Here is a 13,167-nt window from a genome sequence, read left to right as displayed (position 1 = left end):
CTGCACCCTGAGTATGAGAATTAGGTAAAACCACCAGGCAATGCAGATGCTTTAGTCACCATTATACTCCTAAATTATCTCTGAACAATGCACCACTGAGCATCAGGACAGAAGTTTGAAGAGATCCTTCAATTATTCCTACTTTCAGAACACTGAGAACAGCCGTCTGTCTAAACAGTATGTTCAGCTCCAATAATGGTTCACATTTCAGGACAGAAACACAGTGAGTCTGGTCCCTCTCCCTGTGCCTGCTCTTACTTTTCCAAAGCCTGTCAATCCCCAGCTTGTTTTCCCCCATGTGAACACATTGTCTCTGCTGCAGTTTCCTGGGAGGGACACGAGAATAACAGTACTACTTTACCTCAGAGGGGCACCATGAGCCCAAGTATGCAAAATACGTCTCACATATTATAGTCAAAGGATCTATAAATGCTGAAGACATTTCATCTTCATGCTGAAGATGAAAGCTTTCCATCCTCCTGCAAAATCTTAGCAAATGCTGCCCACACTTATCTCTGTCCTCACACCTCTCCATTTACTTTCATCCTCTTTTAAACCTGCTTTCCTTGCTAGCTCAGCTTCATTTAGCACAAGGAACATAATGTGGAAGTGTCCTCTAGGACCCTGCAGAATCAAACACAAATGAATATAAAATAATGTATTATATTTCCAATTTATATTTGGATAAACAAATAATTTCTTGTCACAGCTTCTGGAAATGGCTCTCATGCTCCATGACAAGTCTACTGCTGTCCACAGTAGCATTAGCCAGTCACAAGGAAGCCTTAAAGGAAGCACATTACAAGGACTGCTTACTGCTTCCCCCAGTTTGGAGCTTAGGTCTGTTTTGGCGCAGTGAGACAGCCCTGCCTGACCACCGGCAGAGGTAGAGGCACAGCACTGCCCAAGACCCCACTGACCATTTATCTCAGCACAGTGGCCGCTGTGTCTGCAGGACTTAAGAGGGGTCTCTAAGAAAGGTGAGGACAGGCTTTTCAGCAGGGCCTGTAGTGACAGGAAAAGCGGGGATGGTTTTAAACTGAAAGAGGGAAGATTTAGAGCAGGTATTAGGAAAAGGTTTATACAGTGAGCGTGATGAGGCCCTGGCACAGGTTGCCCAGAGAAGCTGTGGCTGCTCTATCCCTAGAAGTGTTCAAGACCAGGTTGGACAGGGCTTGGAGCAATCTGGTCTAATGGAAGATGTCCCTGCCTATGGCACGGGGTAGGGGGTTGGACTGGATGGGCTTTGAGGTCCCTTCCAACCCAAACCTAGGATTTTATCTTGCCTCTCTGCCCAGGAGCTTTAAGGTAAATACAGAACACCCTCTTAAAACCTTGTTTAAAATGCAGCTGCAAATGGCTTCAAGTCCTCTGTGTATTTTGTGTTTCATTATCATATTTAGTACTTTCCTTGTGGTCCTTTGTGGTTTCCTGTAGATTGTAAACCTTCCAGGTAAGGGATTTGTTATCTCTTTGGCAAGATCCAGCCGTACCAAGCTGTGTACATATACAACACCATATAAAAGATTAGTGCTTTATTGGCCACTGAAGCATTGCTAGTTAATAATCTTTAATGTGGCAGTTATTTATCCAGTCATAAACAGGGCACTGCTGCCAAGCCAAGTCAAATAAACACTATGGAAATCCTTCATCTTTAAAATTAACCAATTTCTGTCCTGGCCATTGTAGGCTTTGCAAAAATAAAAGAACAAACATATTGTTACTGAGCACAAAAGTAGCCAGATTTTTAAAGCTTTCCTAAACAATTGTTTCTAACATCTGCACTGAGCTTTTCCCAGGCTCCAGGGCAGAAGCACAGCCCAAGTTCTCCTCACACAACACTGCTGTCTGTGGGATAATGACTAAGGAGCCAAGCAAGGGCTGAGGCTTAATATCTACAGTGTATGCTATGTACTCCCTGTGCTATCTCTGCAGATGGAGAGCTGCATAGCTGATGTCAGGAAAGGCCCTGAAGGAGCAAGTTCTGTGAAGATGCAATGATCATGCTCTTACTCTGAAGAATGAAGCAAATGAGAACAAAGTTGTATGACCAGAACTTTGAAGGATGGTAACAAAAAAACAAACCAAACATACAAAAAAAAAAAAAAAAAAAAAAAACCTCAACAAACCCTACATATGCTAATCACTTTCATTAAGTACCTTAGTCCCACATATATTACAGTATTATGTTGCTCTCTGCTTAGATTATGCTATAGGTGAAAAAGGAGCAGGGGGATAAGATTGGCTGTATATAAGGAGCGTAAAAATTTTACCTAGTTAGGAGAAAGACCCAAAAGGACATCAGAAACAGTTGATGGGCTACTAGTCTCCTCTCCCTCCTCCCAAGCATTCATTGTAAGCTTCTACATAAAATTATTATGATTATTATTACCTGGGCCAACACTATACTATTGCTACTGTTAGAACTCTATCACAGCTAGATCCATCTAGGGCAATTCCAAATCTATATTTCATAGACTCTTAAATGGGCTGGGTTGGAAGGGATTTTAGAGCCCATCCAGTTCCAACTCTGCCATGGGCATGGGCACCTTCCACTGTCCCAGTGTTCCAAGCCCTATCCAGCCTGGCCTTGGATACTTCCAGGGATCCGGGACAGCCACAGCTGCTCTGGGAAATCTGCGCCAGGACTTCAACATCCTCTGAGTAAAGAATTTCTTCTAAAACCTAATTAAAACATACTACCTTACAGTTATTCCCCCTTTCCATTCCCCCTTGCATTTCTTCCACTTCAATAAACCACACTATTCATGAATCTGTGACAGTGAAAGTTCTTATTGAACATTACCTGACACTGTGTTGAACATACCCTGTTTGAGAACCTGTCCTTGTAGAAGTTCCTACTGAACACAACCACTTATAGTGCCAGGCTGCTTATAATAAGAGATTAAGCCCAGCTACCCTCACCCTCTCTGATCTCTAACAACCAGCTGGCTCACAAGGGGTTTCTTCTCCACCAAATTTTATACTCTTATCACAACACTGCCCCAACCACCCTGTCTGTCCCACACTAGTCCTCATAGTTCCTATCACACCTCACACTCCCTATATTTTAGGCTGCACATCCCTCACAGCCCTTCACTGCGACACCTCACAGCCTCCCGTTCCTCCAAAGCTCCCATCAGCTCTCCCAGCCCCTCACAGCCCTCCATCAGCCCTCACAGCCCTCCATCACCTCTCACAGCCCTCCATCAGCTCTCCCACTAACCCTAACACATCAGCCCTCACAGGACTCCATCAGCTCTCCCAGCCCCTCACAGCCCTCCATCAGCCCTCACAGCCCTCCATCACCTCTCACAGCTCTCACAGCCCTCCATCAGACCTCACAGCCCTCCATCAGCTCTCACAGCCCCTCACAGCCCTCCATCAGCCCTCACAGCCCTCCATCAGCTCTCACAGCCCCTCACAGCCCTCCATCAGCCCTCACAGCCCTCCATCAGCTCTCCCACTAACCCTAACCCATCAGCTCTCACAGCCCTCCATCAGCTCTCACAGCCCTCCATCAGCTCTCACAGCCCCTCACAGCCCTCCATCAGCCCTCACAGCCCTCCATCACCTCTCACAGCTCTCACAGCCCTCCATCAGCCCTCACAGCCCTCCATCAGCTCTCCCACTAACCCTAACCCATCAGCTCTCACAGCCCTCCATCAGCTCTCACAGCCCTCCATCACCTCTCACAGCCCTCCATCACCTCTCACAGCCCTCACAGCCCTCCATCAGCCCTCACAGCCCTCCATCAGCTCTCCCACTAACCCTGACCCATCAGCTCTCACAGCCCTCCATCACCTCTCACAGCCCTCACAGCCCTCCATCAGCCCTCACAGCCCTCCATCAGCTCTCCCACTAACCCTGACCCACAGCCCTCACAGCCCCTCACAGCCCCAGGGCCGGGGACGCTCCGCGCGCGCCCGCCCGGCCCAGCAGGACCGCGTGCGCGCGCCCGTCCCACCGCAGCCGCGCCCTCTGCGCAGGCGCGGGGCCGCTCGCGCCCCCGGTCCCGCCGGACGCGGCCCGGAGCGGCGGAGAGCGGTGAGGGCGAGCGCGGCTCCGGGAGCCGACCGAGGGGGGATGGAGTTCGGTGTCGGGCGGTGGCATCGCAGCAGCGTAACGGCAGCATACTCCGGCGAGGGGCCGGGAGGGACCCGGAGGGGGCTGGCTCCGAGACCGGCCTTCGTCGGGCCCCCATGTCCGGGCCGCTGGCTGTGCTCGTGCGAGACCAGCAGCTGCGGGGGAGGCTCGGGCGTGGCCCAGCCGCCGTGTCTGTCCGTGGGCTCCAGAACCCAGGGCGGAACCTCCGGGGCTGTCGGTGACCGGAGAGCGGGCGCTGGTCCGTGCGGCGAGCCGGCCGTGGGGGCTCTGGGTTTTGCGCTTGGGGGCTGGCGCGGTGTGTGGAGAGGCTGAAGGTGTTTAAATGGGTTGTGCGAGCCTCGGGTGCCCGTCAGTGCCTCAGAGGATCTTCTGACCGCTGGTGACGCTCGCCCCAGCACGCACAGTCTGCGCCTCTGCTGCCAGCCCACCCCCGCAGCGGGGCAGGGGATCTTCACGGGGAGAGCTCTCTAAGCCCAGCACTTGGGTTCTGCAGCCTCTGACTAAAATGTTCTTTCTATAATGAAAGTAGAATTTTGTTGGGAGTTTGTTTTCACATTAGTCTTTCCGGCCCATACTTCAGTGAAAGTTGCTGCTGGACTATTGGGGCTGGCACACTGTTTGCCACCAAACTCAAATTTAGAGTGCTGGCTGGAACCTGCCAAAATGCTCCCCGGCCTCTCTGGGCCTGTGAACAAGCGAGCAATCGCCGGGTAGATGGATGTAGTATCTCAGCTGATTGCGGCCCCAGGGCGGCAGGAGGGATGACACCTTTCAGGTGCTGTGTACTTGTGATGAGAGGAAAGTGCGACCTTCTCCTTTGAACTATATTATCTCAATCCTTATGTTTTTATGTCCAATTCCTACAAGAAACTGGAGCATCTGAAAGCTTTTCTGGCTTAGAGGAAATCCAAGTAGGATTTTCAGAGCATCCAGGTGTACCCAGAGCACAGAAATAACATGGATCATATTTAGGGCACTGTATTACCAGAACAGGGAATTCCCTCTTGTTAGAATTTCCTTCCTTCGGTACTCATTAGCTGTTAGAGTGTTGCAAAAGACTTCTCCAAGATAGTTACTCAGGAACAGCAATGATAACTCGAGTTCAAGGATTCCAACAATATTATATGGTAGCTTTTTCTTCCTTCCAAGCAATACATGCTACTTATATCCTTTGTAATTTTCAAAACAGCTGTGGATAGTATTGCACAATAATTAGCTGTTGGGAATCCTTGTACTGAAAGTCTTTTCTGTCATTAATATTTGAAAGAAAGTTTGCAGGCGTGTTCCCACGGCCAGAAATTTTAACTCAAAGAAAAAACAGCTTTCTCACTGTTTTTTTTTGGGTTGGTTTGTTTGTTTTCTTTTGTTTGGGGTTTTTTGGTGGTGGGGGGGATTTTGTGGGTTTTGTTTTCTTCTTTGTTTCTGGGGCTGGTTGGTTTGTTTGTTTGGGGTTTTTGGGGTTTTTTTTGTGGTTTTGGTTTTTTTTTTTTTTTTTTTTTTGCTGTTAATGATTAAGTGCTGCCAAGTAAATGTTTCTAGCAGGCTGTTTGTGGATCCATCACATATTTAAGTAGCTCTGCTCTTCCCAGCTCACTCCTTTTGTTGTGATCTTTGTTTTCTCCCCTTGGTTGTATTTGCTTATTTGTTCTGTTAATCTGAAATCTTTAAGGGCCTCCATCCTCTGATCCCTCTGTTATTTGGACTGTTAAGAAAAATGGGAAAAGAAGTTATCCCTGTACTAAAATAACTGTCTGTATATTTAAGGAAAGCAAACCAGTCCACACTGCAGGGGTGTCTCACCATCTCCAATACCAAGGTTATTGCAATCTGACAATGCATTGTTTAGGCATTATGGTTGCCTTGTATTGTATGCATTTGTTTAGGTCGTAAGTGCCTTTGCTTTAGTGCTGAAGCCACATACAGCCAGTGACAAGCACATTATTGATAACATACCATAACTTAGGTCCTTGCTGTTCTTCTGGCTCTGTAGAATTCCCCCTGCCCTCCTTGCTAGGTTGGAGAGGCAGCTGGAACAGCTGCTATTGAGCTGTGTGGCTGCATGCTCAGGCACAGTGTGTTACCACTTAAAATTGATAAACTGTGTTAGTGGTCCAAAAGAAAAGTAGCTCCTTTTATTCTGTCTGTACACCCTTGAATCAGAACTAAAGAACTACAATTTCTCTCAAATTCATTTGAGGATGCCTTTATTTTCAGGTTTATGTGCAATAGTCTGACACAATTGAATGGAGTGTGTTGGTGGGTGCAGTAGGTTTTGTTGCAGAAATAGCGTTCATGAGCTATTTCCTGCTTTGGTACTTGACCAGTCACCTGATACAAAAATAGATCTTATTGCACTATAATTAATGATTGACTGGCTTGGAGTCCACATGTGTTGGTGGGAATATGTGCTGGTGAGGTCCTGTTCTGGACTCAAATGTTTTAAAATCTCTGATGTTAATATATGGAAGTGCTCGTATCTGTGGTGCTCACATTCTTAGGCTTTAACATAACTCATTTGTTCTCCTGCTTAAACTTCTGCAGTTAGAGAACAATTGCCTGAATTTTCAGAAATGTTGCAAAAGACTATTAGCTGTTGATTTCCACTGTCTTGGGAAAGAGACTCAGGAGAAACCTAGGAGACTGCCAATGTCTGCGTTAAGGAGTGTGCTGAATGAATCTTGGGGTATAGGTAGCTATGTCAGCACAGAACCACAGAGTGGTTTGGCTTGGAATGGCCCTTAAGGCTCATCTCATTACATCCCCTGCCATGTCCAGGGACACCTTCCCACTTTCCACTGTCCCAAGTTGCTCCAAGCCCCATCCAGCCTCGCCTTAAACACTTCCAGGGATGCAGGGGCAGCGACAGCTTCTCTGTGTCTGCCAGGGCCTCACTACCTTCACAGATATTCTTCCCAATATCTAATCTAAACTTACTCTCTGTCAGTGTAAAACTCTTTCTCCCTCTCCTGATTATGTTGTCAAATAAGTGTAATTTAGGTGTAGCTGTCAAAATTCACCACTTCATTATTTTGTTATTTTTTTAATGGGGAAAACCACTTAAACGAGAAATAAATTGTACACAAGTGCAAGTGTAGTGACTATGCTTCAGAAAACCTGTACTGTGTTATTGTCAACTCTGCTACGCTGACCATCAACATTTTGAAAAGAAAAATAAAGTTCAGATTAGTTTGAATTTTTCTACCTAATAGGACAAAGGCCAGATACCAACTCTCAGCAAATCAGCTATTCTAACTCCATAATCCACTGCATATCATCAGAGTATAGTTGGGTTTGTTTCAGAACTGGTGATCCAAACACTGCAGTGGGAATTCCAAAATCATGTATCTATGCAGCAGGTACCTGCTAGACCCTGGAAGAGAAACACTTTTCAGAGATTGCCTATTTCATGCAGACTTCATACATCCTGTAGAGAATAGGGGGAGCTAAAAGTATTTGTGACACAGCTGCCACAAGTAGTAATCCTGCTTGTGATTTTAGAGACTGAAATGAGTTGTTGATGCTGCAAGCACTTAAATTATGTGGTTTTTTAGCTGTTCTCTTTGGTGAGGGTATTTGTCACCTTGTTTTCTCTAGTTTCAGGAATGAAAATTGGAAGCTGTGCATGCAGATAGCTTTTTTTTAAGGTGTGGAGGTCAGTGGTGCACCTAATGTATATCAGTGTTGCCCAGTGCACTATTTTAAAAAGTCTAATTTTTACAGATTATTTTTCACCTCACAAACAGGCCCAAGCGAAGGGATTAAGTTATAAGAAGATCTGTACAGTCACAAGTTCTAAGGTAAGGGTTAATAAAGGCACTTCAGTCTGAGTGATGGAGGAGTTTTGGGATTCTTTTTGTTTAATAGTTTTGGTTTGTAATATCTTTATAAAGAAAATGTTTGTTTTCTAATCTGGATGTGGAGACAGGATTCCTGCTCCTGGTTTACATTTCAATATGCTTGTATCCTCCAGGTGAGAGACTTGGAATTCATTGGCTAGTGCAGTGCCACTGGAGAGAGGAGTAGATATGTCAGGTGTGTAAATCCCTTCAAATTTGTTCAGAGCAAGTACATGGGTACAGAGCGCCCTCAACAGCAAAGCTTCCTGTAAAACCTGTGCCCTGACCCTGAACTCTATGACAGGGCCAGTCACCCAAAGTTCTCTCCCCAGAAAGACTAGAATATTAGCAGTATACACTAATAGTAAGGTTATAAACTTGGCAACCAGTCTGTTGTGATTTTGAAATCACAAAGTAATGCAGGACTAGTGTGGGATTTCACACTCATCAGTTTTTCATTATGAGGTGCTGTTTCTGTACCTTTGCTGCTTCTCAGGAGTGTTTCTTGCTACTCTTTTAATAGATAATATGTTTAGAAAGATGACAGAAATAAGTACCAAAATAAAGCAATGTGTTGTTCAGTTCTCCAAAATTGAGCTGTTGGCTGAGCTTAGGTTCTCCTTTGCTTGTAAAGTGTAGTTGGTGTCTGAGTATCTCCCCTGTGTAGGGTAATCTACACTTCATTTCAGGAAAGGGTAATCTATTACAGGGCATACCAGATTATTGAAGCTTTTATTCTAAGCAACATCAGAAGAAAGGAAAAAAATCTGTAGAGTTTTGCAGAGCTGGAAGAAAATAAAATTCTGAGTAAAATGACAGTTTAAACTCTAATTTTTATATGCTCATCTTACTGTAAATTGGCTTTTGCTTTCTGAGAGAAAACTGCTGTGCCCTTATACTTAGTGTACTTATACTTAGTGTAGGCAATCATGAAATAGTCTGAGATAATGAGGTTTCCCTACCCTGTTTTTAGCTGCTGGCTAAAATTATGGAGCGCAGATCTCCCCTGGAATAAAAAAGTTGTAGGGATAACTGCTGGCAGGAATAAAGTGTACATCTCCATTTGCTTACTACACATACAAGAAGCATGTTTAATGATTTCCATAGATTCAGCATAGATTAAGGATTTGTGTGCTCAATTACATCGGGTTACTGCTGTATCCACATGTTTCCCAATTTAGATACCTCTTAAGCTCTCCAGCACTGCCCATTAAGGCTTTGTGTGTTCATGTGTTGTACTGAGGAGGTCTTAAACCACTATAAACATGTATTATATCAGTTAATTTTATGGAAGAATTGAACTGGCATAAGTATCCACACTGATACTTGAATTATTTTGACTAAATTGTCTTTTTGTTTTGTTTTAAAGATGATATGGGGAATTGGAACATTGGCTGGTTTCCTTAACAGACTTTAAATGGCACCTTTCATATTTTGAACCTTTCTCAAGAGAGAATGTCCAGCAGTCATCTGTGTGGTTGTATTTTTGATAAATAGGAATATTGTGGGGAAAATTATTCTGAGCATTAGTTTTTAAAAATGGTATTTATATTTGTTATATGGTATATATACAATATATTGCCATGCACTGGGAAAGGCTTCTTGACAAATGTCTCTCCTAGGGATGCCCTTTCCTGGTATCTCAGATTGTATCTTCCACTTGTAAAAATCTACCTGTGTTTCCATTCATGCTGTGAGCTGCTGTTCTGGACCTGAAAAAACTCTAAATGTAAAGGAAATAACACATGGCTGCATGTCCCTCTAAAGTACATGTTCCTGCACCTTCAGGTTTAGATAAGAGGAAAATGAATAAATCAGTGTTTGACAGAAACCAATGCAGACACTGTGTCTATGAGGAGAACATATCATCAACAGATATTTAAATATGGTTTTTTGCCAGTTCTATGGAGTTGATTGTACTTCCAAGCAGAAAGGATATAAAGTGAGATGTTACGGGAAAGTTAAAATAATAAGACCAAAGATTGTATCTTCAGAGTCAGAGGTTGCTGTTGAGGGGACACATGTTTGTAGTTATTTCTGATTTTGCATCCAAGGGAAGACAGATAACTAGCAGAACATGAAGGATGTTTTCAGCCTTACAGTTTGGAAGAACCAGAAGGAAAATGTTGTCAGAAAATTGTATTGATTTTTTGCACTACTTTAAGAAATACCTTTTTTATAGTGGATCATTTTTAATGCATCATGTAAGATAGTTTTGCAGGTTAAGTGCAGTTTTCTTTTGGTCTGAAGGGGAAAAAGGTAGGAATTACCCTCTCTTTAGTTTTGCTGGTTGTTTCTTGAGTGTTTTTATGATGTAGGCAGGAGGGAAAGTTACTGACCTATGGCTTTGTTAACATTTGCCTCCAGTATCCTCTTACAATGCTCTTCTCTTTAGCCTTTTTGAACCTTTGTGGAGCCATTAGCCATTTCTTTCCTCTTACATTTTTTCAACAAAATGTGTTGTGTTTTTCCCCAGACTTTTATCTTATTTGGTTCTGTGTGTGCCTTTGTGGTATCTTACTGCTCACAGCACCCACAGGGACTGGACATCAGAAGTGCTTGTGTCATCCCAGCCCAGAGATGGGAAGGAGGGCAGACTTTGTGTTGAAGTGCTACCAGTTATGAGATATATTTAAATTAGATATTAGGAAGAAAATCTTTACTCAGAGGATGGCGAGGCCCCGGCTCAGGGTGCCGGGAGAGGCTGTGGCTGCCTCATCACTGGAAGTGTCCAAGGCCAGGCTGGATGGTACTTGGAGCAATTGGGATAGTGAAAGGTGTCCTTGTCCATGGCAGAGTGTGGAATGAGGTGATCTTTAAGGTCTCTTCTGACCCAAACTGTTCCATAATTCTATGACATACACATTCTCCTAAATATAAGCAACTATCACTTACATGCCCAGCAATGAAGAACTGCTGTGTCTGAATGTGTGTCTGTACTTCAGACTGTAATAAAGTGCACAACAAATTAATTACAGATAATTTAGACTGTTTAAGAATGTGGTAGTATGTTCCTAAGAAAGAAAACATGAGAAATCATCTAAATGCCTAGTAGTATTTGCCCTGTAGAGTGCTCTGATATCAGGTCTTTATCAGTTACTTGGGAAATTGAGAGGTTTTTAGACTTTGTCCTAAAAGCATATCAAAAACCCACCAGGAAGCATCTAATAATCTGCTATCACACTATTGCTAAACTTGTAATAGAACATTGTGAGGAATTTTATCGTGGCACCCAGCTTGTGAGTACAGAGTGCCCAGGGCACATCCTAGAGATCGAACTGCATTTAACCACATTAAAGCAATCCATCGGGCTCTGTGTACTCTGCTGGAAGGGATCGTTACTGCACAATGCAGCCACTCGCTCCCAGACACTCTGCATGAGATGAACTGGTTGCTTTCTAATGCTAAATGGAGTGTTTCATTCAAGCTCTGAAACACATCCGCCCTAGGGAGGGGTGGCAAAGTCACCGAGGCTGTACAACTGTGCTTCTGATCAGGAGGTGTTTGGATGCAAGGGGAACAGTGGTGTCCAGTCTAGTTCCCAGATCCATGTAGCAGAGATGTCACGGTGTGCTGCTGTAAGTCCAGGATTGTGAAAGCTGCAGGATGCACTGAAATACTGGGGGAGGAGAGGGAAGCTGCCTTTCAGCTGTCTTTTGTTCTGCAGTTACTGCTACCTTGCTGTGTTGCTTTGTGCTTCTGTCAGACTTCCCTTTGTGAAGCAAACATCTCAGAGGTGATTGAGTATCCCTCAAGGATGGAATTCATCTCAGACTTTTGGGGTTAATTTCCTCTTACTGGGAAAAGGACTAGTAGCAAGCAGTCTTGAGGAAGCAGTTCTTTTTATCTCTTCATGTACCTTCTGCATGGATTCACTAACCTAGTTTCACAAGGTTATGAAAACTAATAAATTTGAGTGTTTTCCATGTCTACAACACTGGTCAGAAATATAAACAGAAATATAAACACCAAATAATACACTGCAGGTCTGAAGGATTACATTACTCTTGATTTGAAGGGCAGCAAAAGGAAATATTTGCTTAAAAATATTTACCAAATTTAGTGTAACTGCTTATGCACAAGATGAAAAATGTAATTTTCAAACTTTGGTAGTTCCTATTATAGAGGAACTACACTAGATTTAAACGAAGTGGTTTAATCTTTTAAACTCTAGGCAGATTTTCAGAACAAAAAGTTGCAAGAATACATAAATGGAATGGGGAACCAGGAGCTACTGATTAATTACTGCTTGGGTTTTTAGGGCACTCTCTTATGTTTATTAAAAGCAATATCAAATAATGTGATCTCAGGCTTTAGCCAAAATTGGAATTGTTTTTCAAGAAATCTAGATTCTGAATATTTCATTATTGTAGAGTATTTCACGTACTCGCTATTTGAAAGAAATACTTACTCTCTGAGTTAGTTGTAATTCAGATATTTCAGTTTGAAAGTTCCTGCATTTTGTAAAGAAAAACAAACCCCTTTAATAATAAAATAATTAAAGTGGCTCTCAGCCATGTTATCTTTAGTAAAATTGCAATCTTATATTCCCCATACTAAAAATAAGTAATAATTAAAATCTTTTTTCCTAATGTGTTTTTAGACACTTTTATAGAATTTTTCTTTGTAGACAGTAGGAATTTGCCTGTCACACTTAGTTTCACTGCTGTTTTATACAGATTCAGACAGTTTTCAGCAGTCTTCTGAAGGTAGGCCAAAAGACAATGGGAAGAGCTAAGGGAATGAAATAGAAAATGTGGCTAGAATAGCAAGCTAAATATTTCCTGAAAATTTCAGTCACTGACTTAAAATCATGCAAACTGCTATGGTCTTTGCTTGGGTTTGAATTGTAATGATTGCTTGCCTGCTTCAGAGTTTAAACTTGATCTTGAAAAAGCTTTTGCCTGTACTGCAGCCATTGTTGGCAGATTCTCAGTATGCATTTTTCTAGTTCTACTTCTCACTTGTGTTCTTGCTTTTTTTTTTTATTTTTTTTTTATTGCACTTACCTGAAGAGCTCCATTAAAAACTAATACATTTAGCAATCTACAGTTGTGGGGCAGGTGCTAAGAAGAAAACTCTTTCTCCTGTTTCTGTTCTTCCATGTTAATTCCTGCATTTTTTAAAAGTCAGTCTGATTAGAAAGGATAATATCTGCTTACTCTCAGTACAGAACTTTAAGCTTTTGTGGCTCTCAGAGAAGCTGTAGCTGCCCCTGCATCTC

At 43.2% G+C, this 13,167-nt stretch overlaps 1 protein-coding gene across 4 annotated transcripts in view; it reads left to right on the top strand.

Annotated features, from left to right (window-relative positions):
• The first annotated feature begins 3,978 nt into the window (after positions 1 to 3,978).
• Positions 3,979 to 13,167, top strand: part of TBC1D24 (TBC1 domain family member 24) — a 35,253-nt gene continuing 26,064 nt past the window's right edge. For 3 of the 4 annotated variants that reach the window (XM_021529640.3, XM_021529643.3, XM_021529639.3), the window contains exon 1: positions 3,979 to 4,047. The gene's annotated coding sequence lies outside the window, so the exon portion shown is untranslated. The remainder of the gene's footprint in view (positions 4,048 to 13,167) is intronic. The other variant, XM_021529642.3, reaches the window with a different exon arrangement.

Source organism: Lonchura striata, chromosome 16, assembly GCF_046129695.1.
Source record: "Lonchura striata isolate bLonStr1 chromosome 16, bLonStr1.mat, whole genome shotgun sequence".
In the NCBI taxonomy this organism is placed as follows: domain Eukaryota; kingdom Metazoa; phylum Chordata; class Aves; order Passeriformes; family Estrildidae; genus Lonchura; species Lonchura striata.
This window is presented reverse-complemented; position numbering and strand designations above follow the sequence as displayed.